A 12341-nucleotide genomic window follows, 5' to 3' on the forward strand; every position below is an offset into this window, starting at 1 on the left:
CCTGTGATACTGTCTGCTGAGCCGTGTATCTAATCCTCCTCTGTGTGATACTGTCTGCTGAGCCGTGTATCTAATCCTCTCCTGTGTGATACTGTCTGCTGAGCCGTGTATCTAATCCTCTCCTGTGTGATACTGTCTGCTGAGCCGTGTATCTAATCCTCTCCTGTGTGATACTGTCTGCTGAGCCGTGTATCTAATCCCCTCCTGTGTGATACTGTCTGCTGAGCCGTGTATCTAATCCTATCCTGTGTGATACTGTCTGCTGAGCCGTGTATCTAATCCTCTCCTGTGTGATACTGTCTGCTGAGCCGTGTATCTAATCCCCTCCTGTGTGATACTGTCTGCTGAGCCGTGTATCTAATCCCCTCCTCTGTGGTACTGTCTGCTGAGCTGTGTATCTAATCCTATCCTGTGTGATACTGTCTGCTGAGCCGTGTATCTAATCCTCTCCTGTGTGATACTGTCTGCTGAGCCGTGTATCTAATCCTATCCTGTGTGATACTGTCTGCTGAGCCGTGTATCTAATCCTCTCCTGTGTGATACTGTCTGCTGAGCCGTGTATCTAATCCTCTCCTGTGTGATACTGTCTGCTGAGCCGTGTATCTAATCCTCCTCTGTGTGATACTGTCTGCTGAGCCGTGTATCTAATCCTATCCTGTGTGATACTGTCTGCTGAGCCGTGTATCTAATCCCCTCCTGTGTGATACTGACTGCTGAGCCGTGTATCTAATCCTCTCCTGTGTGATACTGTCTGCTGAGCCGTGTATCTAATCCTCTCCTGTGTGATACTGTCTGCTGAGCCGTGTATCTAATCCTCTCCTGTGTGATACTGTCTGCTGAGCCGTGTATCTAATCCCCTCCTGTGTGATACTGTCTGCTGATCCGTGTATCTAATCCTCTCCTGTGTGATACTGTCTGCTGAGCCGTGTATCTAATCCTCTCCTGTGTGATACTGACTGCTGAGCCGTGTATCTAATCCTATCCTGTGTGATACTGTCTGCTGAGCCGTGTATCTAATCCCCTCCTGTGTGATACAGTCTGCTGAGCCGTGTATCTAATCCTCTGCTGTGTGATACCGTCTGCTGAGCCGTGTATCTAATCCTCTCCTGTGTGATACTGTCTGCTGAGCCATGTATCTAATCCTCTCCTGTGTGATACTGACTGCTGAGCTGTGTATCTAATCCTCTCCTGTGTGATACTGTGTGCTGAGCCGTGTATCTAATCCTCTCCTGTGTGATACTGTCTGCTGAGCCGTGTATCTAATCCTCTCCTGTGTGATACCGTCTGCTGAGCCGTGTATCTAATCCTCTCCTGTGTGATACTGTCTGCTGAGCTGTGTATCTAATCCTCTCCTGTGTGATACTGTCTGCTGAGCCGTGTATCTAATCCTCTCCTGTGTGATACTGTCTGCTGAGCTGTGTATCTAATCCTGTCCTGTGTGATACTGTCTGCTGAGCCGTGTATCTAATCCTCTCCTGTGTGATACTGTCTGCTGAGCCGTGTATCTAATCCTCTCCTGTGTGATACTGTCTGCTGAGCCGTGTATCTAATCCTCTCCTGTGTGATACTGTCTGCTGAGCCGTGTATCTAATCCTCTCCTGTGTGATACTGTCTGCTGAGCCGTGTATCTAATCCCCTCCTGTGTGATACAGTCTGCTGAGCCGTGTATCTAATCCTCTGCTGTGTGATACCGTCTGCTGAGCCGTGTATCTAATCCTGTCCTGTGTGATACAGTCTGCTGAGCCGTGTATCTAATCCTCTCCTGTGTGATACTGTCTGCTGAGCCGTGTATCTAATCCTCTCCTGTGTGATACTGTCTGCTGAGCCGTGTATCTAATCCTCTCCTGTGTGATACTGTCTGCTGAGCCGTGTATCTAATCCTCTCCTGTGTGATACTGTCTGCTGAGCCGTGTATCTAATCCTCTCCTGTGTGATACAGTCTGCTGAGCCGTGTATCTAATCCTCTCCTGTGTGATACTGTCTGCTGAGCCGTGTATCTAATCCTCTCCTGTGTGATACTGTCTGCTGAGCCGTGTATCTAATCCTCTCCTGTGTGATACTGTCTGCTGAGCCGTGTATCTAATCCTCTGTGTGTGATACTGTCTGCTGAGCCGTGTATCTAATCCTCTCCTGTGTGATACTGTCTGCTGAGCCGTGTATCTAATCCTCTCCTGTGTGATACTGACTGCTGAGCCGGGTATCTAATCCCCTCCTGTGTGATACTATCTGCTGAGCCATGTATCTAATCCTCTCCTGTGTGATACTGTCTGCTGAGCCGGGTATCTAATCCCCTCCTGTGTGATACTATCTGCTGAGCCGTGTATCTAATCCTCTCCTGTGTGATACTGTCTGCTGAGCCGTGTATCTAATCCTCTCCTGTGTGATACTGACTGCTGAGCCGGGTATCTAATCCTCTCCTGTGTGATACTGTCTGCTGAGCCATGTATCTAATCCTATCCTGTGTGATACTGTCTGCTGAGCCGTGTATCTAATCCTATCCTGTGTGATACTGTCTGCTGAGCCGTGTATCTAATCCTATCCTGTGTGATACTGTCTGCTGAGCTGTGTATCTAATCCTCTCCTGTGTGATACTGTCTGCTGAGCCGTGTATCTAATCCTCTGTGTGTGATACTGTCTGCTGAGCTGTGTATCTAATCCTCTCCTGTGTGATACTGTCTGCTGAGCCGTGTATCTAATCTCATCCTGTGTGATACTATCTGCTGAGCCGTGTATCTAATCCCCTCCTGTGTGATACTATCTGCTGAGCCATGTATCTAATCCTCTCCTGTGTGATACTGTCTGCTGAGCCGGGTATCTAATCCTCTCCTGTGTGATACTGTCTGCTGAGCCGGGTATCTAATCCCCTCCTGTGTGATACTATCTGCTGAGCCATGTATCTAATCCTCTCCTGTGTGATACTGTCTGCTGAGCCGGGTATCTAATCCTCTCCTGTGTGATACTGTCTGCTGAGCCGTGTATCTAATCCCCTCCTGTGTGATACTGTCCGCTGAGCCGTGTATCTAATCCCCTCCTGTGTGGTACTATCTGCTGAGCCGGGTATCTAATCCCCTCCTGTGTGATACTGTCAGCTGAGCCGTGTATCTAATCCTCTCCTGTGTGATACTGTCTGCTGAGCCGTGTATCTAATCCTCTCCTGGGTGATACTGTCTGCTGAGCCGTGTATCTAATCCTCTCCTGTGTGATACTGTCTGCTGAGCCGTGTATCTAATCCTATCCTGGGTGATACTGACTGCTGAGCCGTGTATCTAATCCTCTCCTGGGTGATACTGTCTGCTGAGCCGTGTATCTAATCCTCTCCTGTGTGATACTGTCTGCTGAGCCGTGTATCTAATCCTCTCCTGTGTGATACTGTCTGCTGAGCCGTGTATCTAATCCTCTCCTGTGTGATACTGTCTGCTGAGCCGTGTATCTAATCCCCACCTGTGTGATACTGTCTGCTGAACGGTGTATCTAATCCTCTCCTGTGTGATACTGTCTGCTGAGCCGTGTATCTAATCCTCCCCTGTGTGATACTGTCTGCTGAGCCGTGTATCTAATCCTCTCCTGTGTGATACTGTCTGCTGAGCCGTGTATCTAATCCCCACCTGTGTGATACTGTCTGCTGAACGGTGTATCTAATCCTCTCCTGTGTGATACTGTCTGCTGAGCCGTGTATCTAATCCCCTCCTGTGTGATACTGACTGCTGAGCCGTGTATCTAATCCTCTCCTGTGTGATACTGTCTGCTGAGCCGGGTATCTAATCCTCTCCTGTGTGATACTGTCTGCTGAGCCGTGTATCTAATCCACTCCTGTGTGATACTGTCTGCTGAGCCGTGTATCTAATCCTCTCCTGTGTGATACTGTCTGCTGAGCCGTGTATCTAATCCTCTCCTGTGTGATACTGACTGCTGAGCCGTGTATCTAATCCTCTCCTGTGTGATACTGTCTGCTAAGCCGGGTATCTAATCCTCTCCTGTGTGATACTGTCTGCTGAGCCGTGTATCTAATCCCCTCCTGTGTGATACTGTCCGCTGAGCCGTGTATCTAATCCCCTCCTGTGTGGTACTATCTGCTGAGCCGGGTATCTAATCCCCTCCTGTGTGATACTGTCAGCTGAGCCGTGTATCTAATCCTCTCCTGTGTGATACTGTCTGCTGAGCCGTGTATCTAATCCTCTCCTGTGTGATACTGTCTGCTGAGCCGTGTATCTAATCCTATCCTGTGTGATACTGTCTGCTGAGCCGTGTATCTAATCCTATCCTGTGTGATATTGTCTGCTGAGCCGTGTATCTAATCCTCTCCTGTGTGATACTGACTGCTGAGCCGGGTATCTAATCCTATCCTGTGTGATACTGTCTGCTGAGCCGTGTATCTAATCCTCTCCTGGGTGATACTGTCTGCTGAGCCGTGTATCTAATCCTCTCCTGTGTGATACTGTCTGCTGAGCCGTGTATCTAATCCTCTCCTGGGTGATACTGTCTGCTGAGCCGTGTATCTAATCCTCTCCTGTGTGATACTGCCTGCTGAGCCGTGTATCTAATCCTCTCCTGTGTGATACTGCCTGCTGAGCCGTGTATCTAATCCTCTCCTGTGTGATACTGTCTGCTGAGCCGTGTATCTAATCCTCTCCTGTGTGATACTGTCTGCTGAGCCGTGTATCTAATCCTCTCCTGTGTGATACTGCCTGCTGAGCCGTGTATCTAATCCTCTCCTGTGTGATACTGTCTGCTGAGCCGTGTATCTAATCCTCTCCTGTGTGATACTGTCTGCTGAGCCGTGTATCTAATCCTCTCCTGTGTGATACTGTCTGCTGAGCCGTGTATCTAATCCTCTCCTGTGTGATACTGTCTGCTGAGCCGTGTATCTAATCCTCTCCTGTGTGATACTGCCTGCTGAGCCGTGTATCTAATCCTCTCCTGTGTGATACTGTCTGCTGAGCCGTGTATCTAATCCTCTCCTGTGTGATACTGTCTGCTGAGCCGTGTATCTAATCCTCTCCTGTGTGATACTGACTGCTGAGCCGTGTATCTAATCCTCTCCTGTGTGATACTGTCTGCTGAGCCGTGTATCTAATCCCCTCCTGTGTGATACTGTCTGCTGAACGGTGTATCTAATCCTCTCCTGTGTGATACTGTCTGCTGAGCCGTGTATCTAATCCTCTCCTGTGTGATACTGTCTGCTGAGCCGTGTATCTAATCCCCTCCTGTGTGATACTGTCTGCTGAACGGTGTATCTAATCCTCTCCTGTGTGATACTGTCTGCTGAGCCGTGTATCTAATCCCCTCCTGTGTGATACTGTCTGCTGAACGGTGTATCTAATCCCCTCCTGTGTGATACTGACGGCTGAGCCGTGTATCTAATCCTCTCCTGTGTGATACTGTCTGCTGAGCCGTGTATCTAATCCTCTCCTGTGTGATACTGTCTGCTGAGCCGTGTATCTAATCCACTCCTGTGTGATACTGTCTGCTGAGCCGTGTATCTAATCCTCTCCTGTGTGATACTGTCTGCTGAGCCGTGTATCTAATCCTCTCCTGTGTGATACTGTCTGCTGAGCCGTGTATCTAATCCTCTCCTGTGTGATACTGACTGCTGAGCCGTGTATCTAATCCTCTCCTGTGTGATACTGTCTGCTGAGCCGTGTATCTAATCCTCTCCTGTGTGATACTGACTGCTGAGCCGTGTATCTAATCCTCTCCTGTGTGATACTGTCTGCTGAGCCGTGTATCTAATCCTCTCCTGTGTGATACTGACTGCTGAGCCGTGTATCTAATCCTCTCCTGTGTGATACTGTCTGCTGAGCCGTGTATCTAATCCTCTCCTGTGTGATACTGTCTGCTGAGTCGTGTATCTAATCCTCTCCTGTGTGATACTGTCTGCTGAGCCGTGTATCTAATCCTCTCCTGTGTGATACTGACTGCTGAGCCGTGTATCTAATCCTCTCCTGTGTGATACTGTCTGCTGAGCCGTGTATCTAATCCTCTCCTGTGTGATACTGTCTGCTGAGCCGTGTATCTAATCCTCTCCTGTGTGATACTGTCAGCTGAGCCGTGTATCTAATCCCCTCCTGTGTGATACTGTCTGCTGAACTGTGTATCTAATCCTCTCCTGTGTGATACTGTCTGCTGAGCCGTGTATCTAATCCTCTCCTGTGTGATACTGTCTGCTGAGCTGTGTATCTAATCCTCTCCTGTGTGATACTGTCTGCTGAGCCGTGTATCTAATCCTCTCCTGTGTGATACTGTCTGCTGAGCCGTGTATCTAATCCTATCCTGTGTGATACTGTCTGCTGAGCCGTGTATCTAATCCTATCCTGTGTGATACTGTCTGCTGAGCCGTGTATCTAATCCTCTCCTGTGTGATACTGTCTGCTGAGCTGTGTATCTAATCCCCTCCTGTGTGATACTGTCTGCTGAGCCGTGTATCTAATCCTCTCCTGTGTGATACTGTCTGCTGAGCTGTGTATCTAATCCTCTCCTGTGTGATACTGTCTGCTGAGCCGTGTATCTAATCCTCTCCTGTGTGATGCTGTCTGCTGAGCTGTGTATCTAATCCTCTCCTGTGTGATACTGTCTGCTGAGCCGTGTATCTAATCCTCTCCTGTGTGATACTGTCTGCTGAGCCGTGTATCTAATCCTCTCCTGTGTGATACTGACTGCTGAGCCGTGTATCTAATCCTCTCCTGTGTGATACTGTCTGCTCAGCCGTGTATCTAATCCTATCCTGTGTGATACTGTCTGCTGAGCCGTGTATCTAATCCCCTCCTGTGTGATACTGTCTGCTGAGCCATGAATCTAATCCTCTCCTGTGTGATACTGTCTGCTGAGCCGTGTATCTAATCCTATCCTGGGTGATACTGACTGCTGAGCCGTGTATCTAATCCTATCCTGTGTGATACTGTCTGCTGAGCCGTGTATCTAATCCTATCCTGTGTGATACTGTCTGCTGAGCCGTGTATCTAATCCTCTCCTGTGTGATACTGTCTGCTGAGCTGTGTATCTAATCCCCTCCTGTGTGATACTGTCTGCTGAACTGTGTATCTAATCCTCTCCTGTGTGATACTGTCTGCTGAGCCGTGTATCTAATCCTCTCCTGTGTGATACTGACTGCTGAGCCGTGTATCTAATCCTCTCCTGTGTGATACTGTCTGCTGAGCCGTGTATCTAATCCTCTCCTGTGTGATACTGTCTGCTGAGCCGTGTATCTAATCCTCTCCAGTGTGATACTGTCTGCTGAGCCGGGTATCTAATCCTATCCTGTGTGATACTGTCTGCTGAGCCGTGTATCTAATCCTATCCTGTGTGATACTGTCTGCTGAGCCGTGTATCTAATCCTATCCTGTGTGATACTGTCTGCTGAGCCGTGTATCTAATCCCATCCTGTGTGATACTGACTGCTGAGCCGTGTATCTAATCCTCTCCTGTGTGATACTGTCTGCTGAGCCGTGTATCTAATCCTCTCCTGTGTGATACTGTCTGCTGAGCCGTGTATCTAATCCTCTCCAGTGTGATACTGTCTGCTGAGCCGGGTATCTAATCCTCTCCTGTGTGATACTGTCTGCTGAGCCGTGTATCTAATCCTCTCCTGTGTGATACTGTCTGCTGAGCCGTGTATCTAATCCTCTCCTGTGTGATACTGACTGCTGAGCCGTGTATCTAATCCTCTCCTGTGTGATACTGTCTGCTGAGTCGTGTATCTAATCCTCTCCTGTGTGATACTGTCTGCTGAGCCGTGTATCTAATCCTCTCCTGTGTGATACTGTCTGCTGAGCCGTGTATCTAATCCTCTCCTGTGTGATACTGTCTGCTGAGCCGTGTATCTAATCCTCTCCTGTGTGATACTGTCTGCTGAGCCGTGTATCTAATCCTCTCCTGTGTGATACTGTCTGCTGAGCCGTGTATCTAATCCTCTCCTGTGTGATACTGTCAGCTGAGCCGTGTATCTAATCCCCTCCTGTGTGATACTGTCTGCTGAACTGTGTATCTAATCCTCTCCTGTGTGATACTGTCTGCTGAGCCGTGTATCTAATCCTCTCCTGTGTGATACTGTCAGCTGAGCCGTGTATCTAATCCCCTCCTGTGTGATACTGTCTGCTGAACTGTGTATCTAATCCTCTCCTGTGTGATACTGTCTGCTGAGCCGTGTATCTAATCCTCTCCTGTGTGATACTGTCTGCTGAGCCGTGTATCTAATCCTATCCTGTGTGATACTGTCTGCTGAGCCGTGTATCTAATCCCCTCCTGTGTGATACTGTCTGCTGAACTGTGTATCTAATCCTCTCCTGTGTGATACTGTCTGCTGAGCCGTGTATCTAATCCTCTCCTGTGTGATACTGTCTGCTGAGCCGTGTATCTAATCCTCTCCTGTGTGATACTGACTGCTGAGCCGTGTATCTAATCCTCTCCTGTGTGATACTGTCTGCTCAGCCGTGTATCTAATCCTATCCTGTGTGATACTGTCTGCTGAGCCGTGTATCTAATCCCCTCCTGTGTGATACTGTCTGCTGAGCCATGAATCTAATCCTATCCTGGGTGATACTGACTGCTGAGCCGTGTATCTAATCCTATCCTGTGTGATACTGTCTGCTGAGCCGTGTATCTAATCCTCTCCTGTGTGATACAGTCTGCTGAGCTGTGTATCTAATCCTCTCCTGTGTGATACTGTCTGCTGAGCCGTGTATCTAATCCTCTCCTGTGTGATACTGTCTGCTGAGCCGTGTATCTAATCCTCTCCTGTGTGATACTGTCAGCTGAGCCGTGTATCTAATCCCCTCCTGTGTGATACTGTCTGCTGAACTGTGTATCTAATCCTCTCCTGTGTGATACTGTCTGCTGAGCCGTGTATCTAATCCTCTCCTGTGTGATACTGTCAGCTGAGCCGTGTATCTAATCCCCTCCTGTGTGATACTGTCTGCTGAACTGTGTATCTAATCCTCTCCTGTGTGATACTGTCTGCTGAGCCGTGTATCTAATCCTCTCCTGTGTGATACTGTCTGCTGAGCCGTGTATCTAATCCTATCCTGTGTGATACTGTCTGCTGAGCCGTGTATCTAATCCCCTCCTGTGTGATACTGTCTGCTGAACTGTGTATCTAATCCTCTCCTGTGTGATACTGTCTGCTGAGCCGTGTATCTAATCCTCTCCTGTGTGATACTGTCTGCTGAGCCGTGTATCTAATCCTCTCCTGTGTGATACTGACTGCTGAGCCGTGTATCTAATCCTCTCCTGTGTGATACTGTCTGCTCAGCCGTGTATCTAATCCTATCCTGTGTGATACTGTCTGCTGAGCCGTGTATCTAATCCCCTCCTGTGTGATACTGTCTGCTGAGCCATGAATCTAATCCTATCCTGGGTGATACTGACTGCTGAGCCGTGTATCTAATCCTATCCTGTGTGATACTGTCTGCTGAGCCGTGTATCTAATCCTCTCCTGTGTGATACAGTCTGCTGAGCTGTGTATCTAATCCTCTCCTGTGTGATACTGTCTGCTGAGCCGTGTATCTAATCCTCTCCTGTGTGATACTGTCTGCTGAACTGTGTATCTAATCCTGTCCTGTGTGATACTGTCTGCTGAGCTGTGTATCTAATCCTATCCTGTGTGATACTGTCTGCTGAGCCGTGTATCTAATCCTCTCCTGTGTGATCCTGTTTGCTGAGCCGTGTATCTAATCCTCTCCTGTGTGATCCTGTTTGCTGAGCCGTGTATCTAATCCTCTCCTGTGTGATACTGTCTGCTGAGCCGTGTATCTAATCCTCTCCTGTGTGATACTGTTTGCTGAGCCGTGTATCTAATCCTATCCTGTGTGATACTGTCTGCTGAGCCGTGTATCTAATCCTCTCCTGTGTGATCCTGTTTGCTGAGCCGTGTATCTAATCCTCTCCTGTGTGATACTGTCTGCTGAGCCGTGTATCTAATCCTCTCCTGTGTGATACTGTTTGCTGAGCCGTGTATCTAATCCTATCCTGTGTGATACTGTCTGCTGAGCCATGTATCTAATCCTATCCTGTGTGATCCTGTTTGCTGAGCCGTGTATCTAATCCTCTCCTGTGTGATACTGTCTGCTGAGCCGGGTATCTAATCCTATCCTGTGTGATACTGTCAGCTGAGCCGTGTATCTAATCCCCTCCTGTGTGATACTGTCTGCTGAGCCGTGTATCTAATCCTCTCCTGTGTGATACTGACTGCTGAGCCGTGTATCTAATCCTCTCCTGTGTGATACTGTCTGCTGAGCCGTGTATCTAATCCTCTCCTGTGTGATCCTGTTTGCTGAGCCGTGTATCTAATCCTCTCCTGTGTGATCCTGTTTGCTGAGCCGTGTATCTAATCCTATCCTGTGTGATACTGTCTGCTGAGCCGTGTATCTAATCCCCTCCTGTGTGATACTGTCTGCTGAGCCGTGTATCTAATCCTCTCCTGTGTGATACTGTCTGCTGAGCCGTGTATCTAATCCTCTCCTGTGTGATACTGTCTGCTGAGCCGTGTATCTAATCCTCTCCTGTGTGATACTGTCTGCTGAGCCGTGTATCTAATCCTATCCTGTGTGAAACTGTCTGCTGAGCTGTGTATCTAATCCTCTCCTGTGTGATACTGTCTGCTGAGCCGGGTATCTAATCCTCTCCTGTGTGATCCTGTTTGCTGAGCCGTGTATCTAATCCTCTCCTGTGTGATACTGTCGGCTGAGCCGTGTATCTAATCCTCTCCTGTGTGATACTGTCTGCTGAGCCGTATATCTAATACTATCCTGTGTGATACTGTCTGCTGAGCCGTGTATCTAATCCTCTCCTGTGTGATACTGTCTGCTGAGCCGTATATCTAATACTATCCTGTGTGATACTGTCTGCTGAGCCGTGTATCTAATCCTATCCTGTGTGATACTGACTGCTGAGCCGTGTATCTAATCCTATCCTGCGTGATACTGTCTGCTGAGCCGTGTATCTAATCCTCTCCTGTGTAATACTGTCTGCTGAGCCGTGTATCTAATCCTCTCCTGTGTGATACTGTCTGCTGAGCCGTGTATCTAATCCTCTCCTGTGTGATACTGTCTGCTGAGCCGTGTATCTAATCCTCTCCTGTGTGATACTGTCTGCTGAGCCGTGTATCTAATCCTCTCCTGTGTGATACTGACTGCTGAGCCGTGTATCTAATCCTCTCCTGTGTGATACTGTCTGCTGAGCCGTGTATCTAATCCTCTCCTGTGTGATACTGTCTGCTGAGCCGTGTATCTAATCCTCTCCTGTGTGATACTGTCTGCTGAGCCGTGTATCTAATCCTCTCCTGTGTGATACTGTCTGCTGAGCCGTATATCTAATACTATCCTGTGTGATACTGTCTGCTGAGCCGTGTATCTAATCCTCTCCTGTGTGATACTGTCTGCTGAGCCGTGTATCTAATCCTATCCTGTGTGATACTGTCTGCTGAGCCGTGTATCTAATCCTATCCTGTGTGATACTGTCTGCTGAGCCGTGTATCTAATCCTATCCTGTGTGATACTGTCTGCTGAGCCGTGTATCTAATCCTCTCCTGTGTGATACTGTCTGCTGAGCCGTGTATCTAATACTATCCTGTGTGATACTGTCTGCTGAGCCGTGTATCTAATCCTATCCTGTGTGATACTGTCTGCTGAGCCGTGTATCTAATCCTCTCCTGTGTGATACTGTCTGCTGAGCCGTGTATCTAATCCTCTCTTGTGTGATACTGTCTGCTGAGCCGTGTATCTAATCCTCTCCTGTGTGATACTGTCTGCTGAGCCGTGTATCTAATCCTCTCCTGTGTGATACTGACTGCTGAGCCGTGTATCTAATCCTCTCCTGTGTGATACTGACTGCTGAGCCGTGTATCTAATCCTCTCCTGTGTGATACTGTCTGCTGAGCCGTGTATCTAATCCTCTCCTGTGTGATACTGACTGCTGAGCCGTGTATCTAATCCTCTCCTGTGTGATACTGTCTGCTGAGCCGTGTATCTAATCCTCTCCTGTGTGATACTGTCTGCTGAGCCGTGTATCTAATCCTCTCCTGTGTGATACTGTCTGCTGAGCCGTGTATCTAATCCTCTCCTGTGTGATACTGTCTGCTGAGCCATGTATCTAATCCTCTCCTGTGTGATACTGTCTGCTGAGCCATGTATCTAATCCTCTCCTGTGTGATACTGTCAGCTGAGCCGTGTATCTAATCCTCTCCTGTGTGATACTGTCTGCTCAGCCGTGTATCTAATCCACTCCTGTGTGATACTGTCTGCTGAGCTGTGTATCTAATCCTCTCCTGTGTGATACTGTCTGCTCAGCCGTGTATCTAATCCACTCCTGTGTGATACTGACTGCTGAGCTGTGTATCTAATCCTATCCTG

The sequence above is a fragment of the Phyllobates terribilis genome, unplaced genomic scaffold (assembly GCF_046119375.1).
Source record: "Phyllobates terribilis strain yellow unplaced genomic scaffold, ASM4611937v1 Scaffold_9__5_contigs__length_417890890, whole genome shotgun sequence".
NCBI classification, from domain to species: Eukaryota; Metazoa; Chordata; class Amphibia; order Anura; family Dendrobatidae; genus Phyllobates; species Phyllobates terribilis.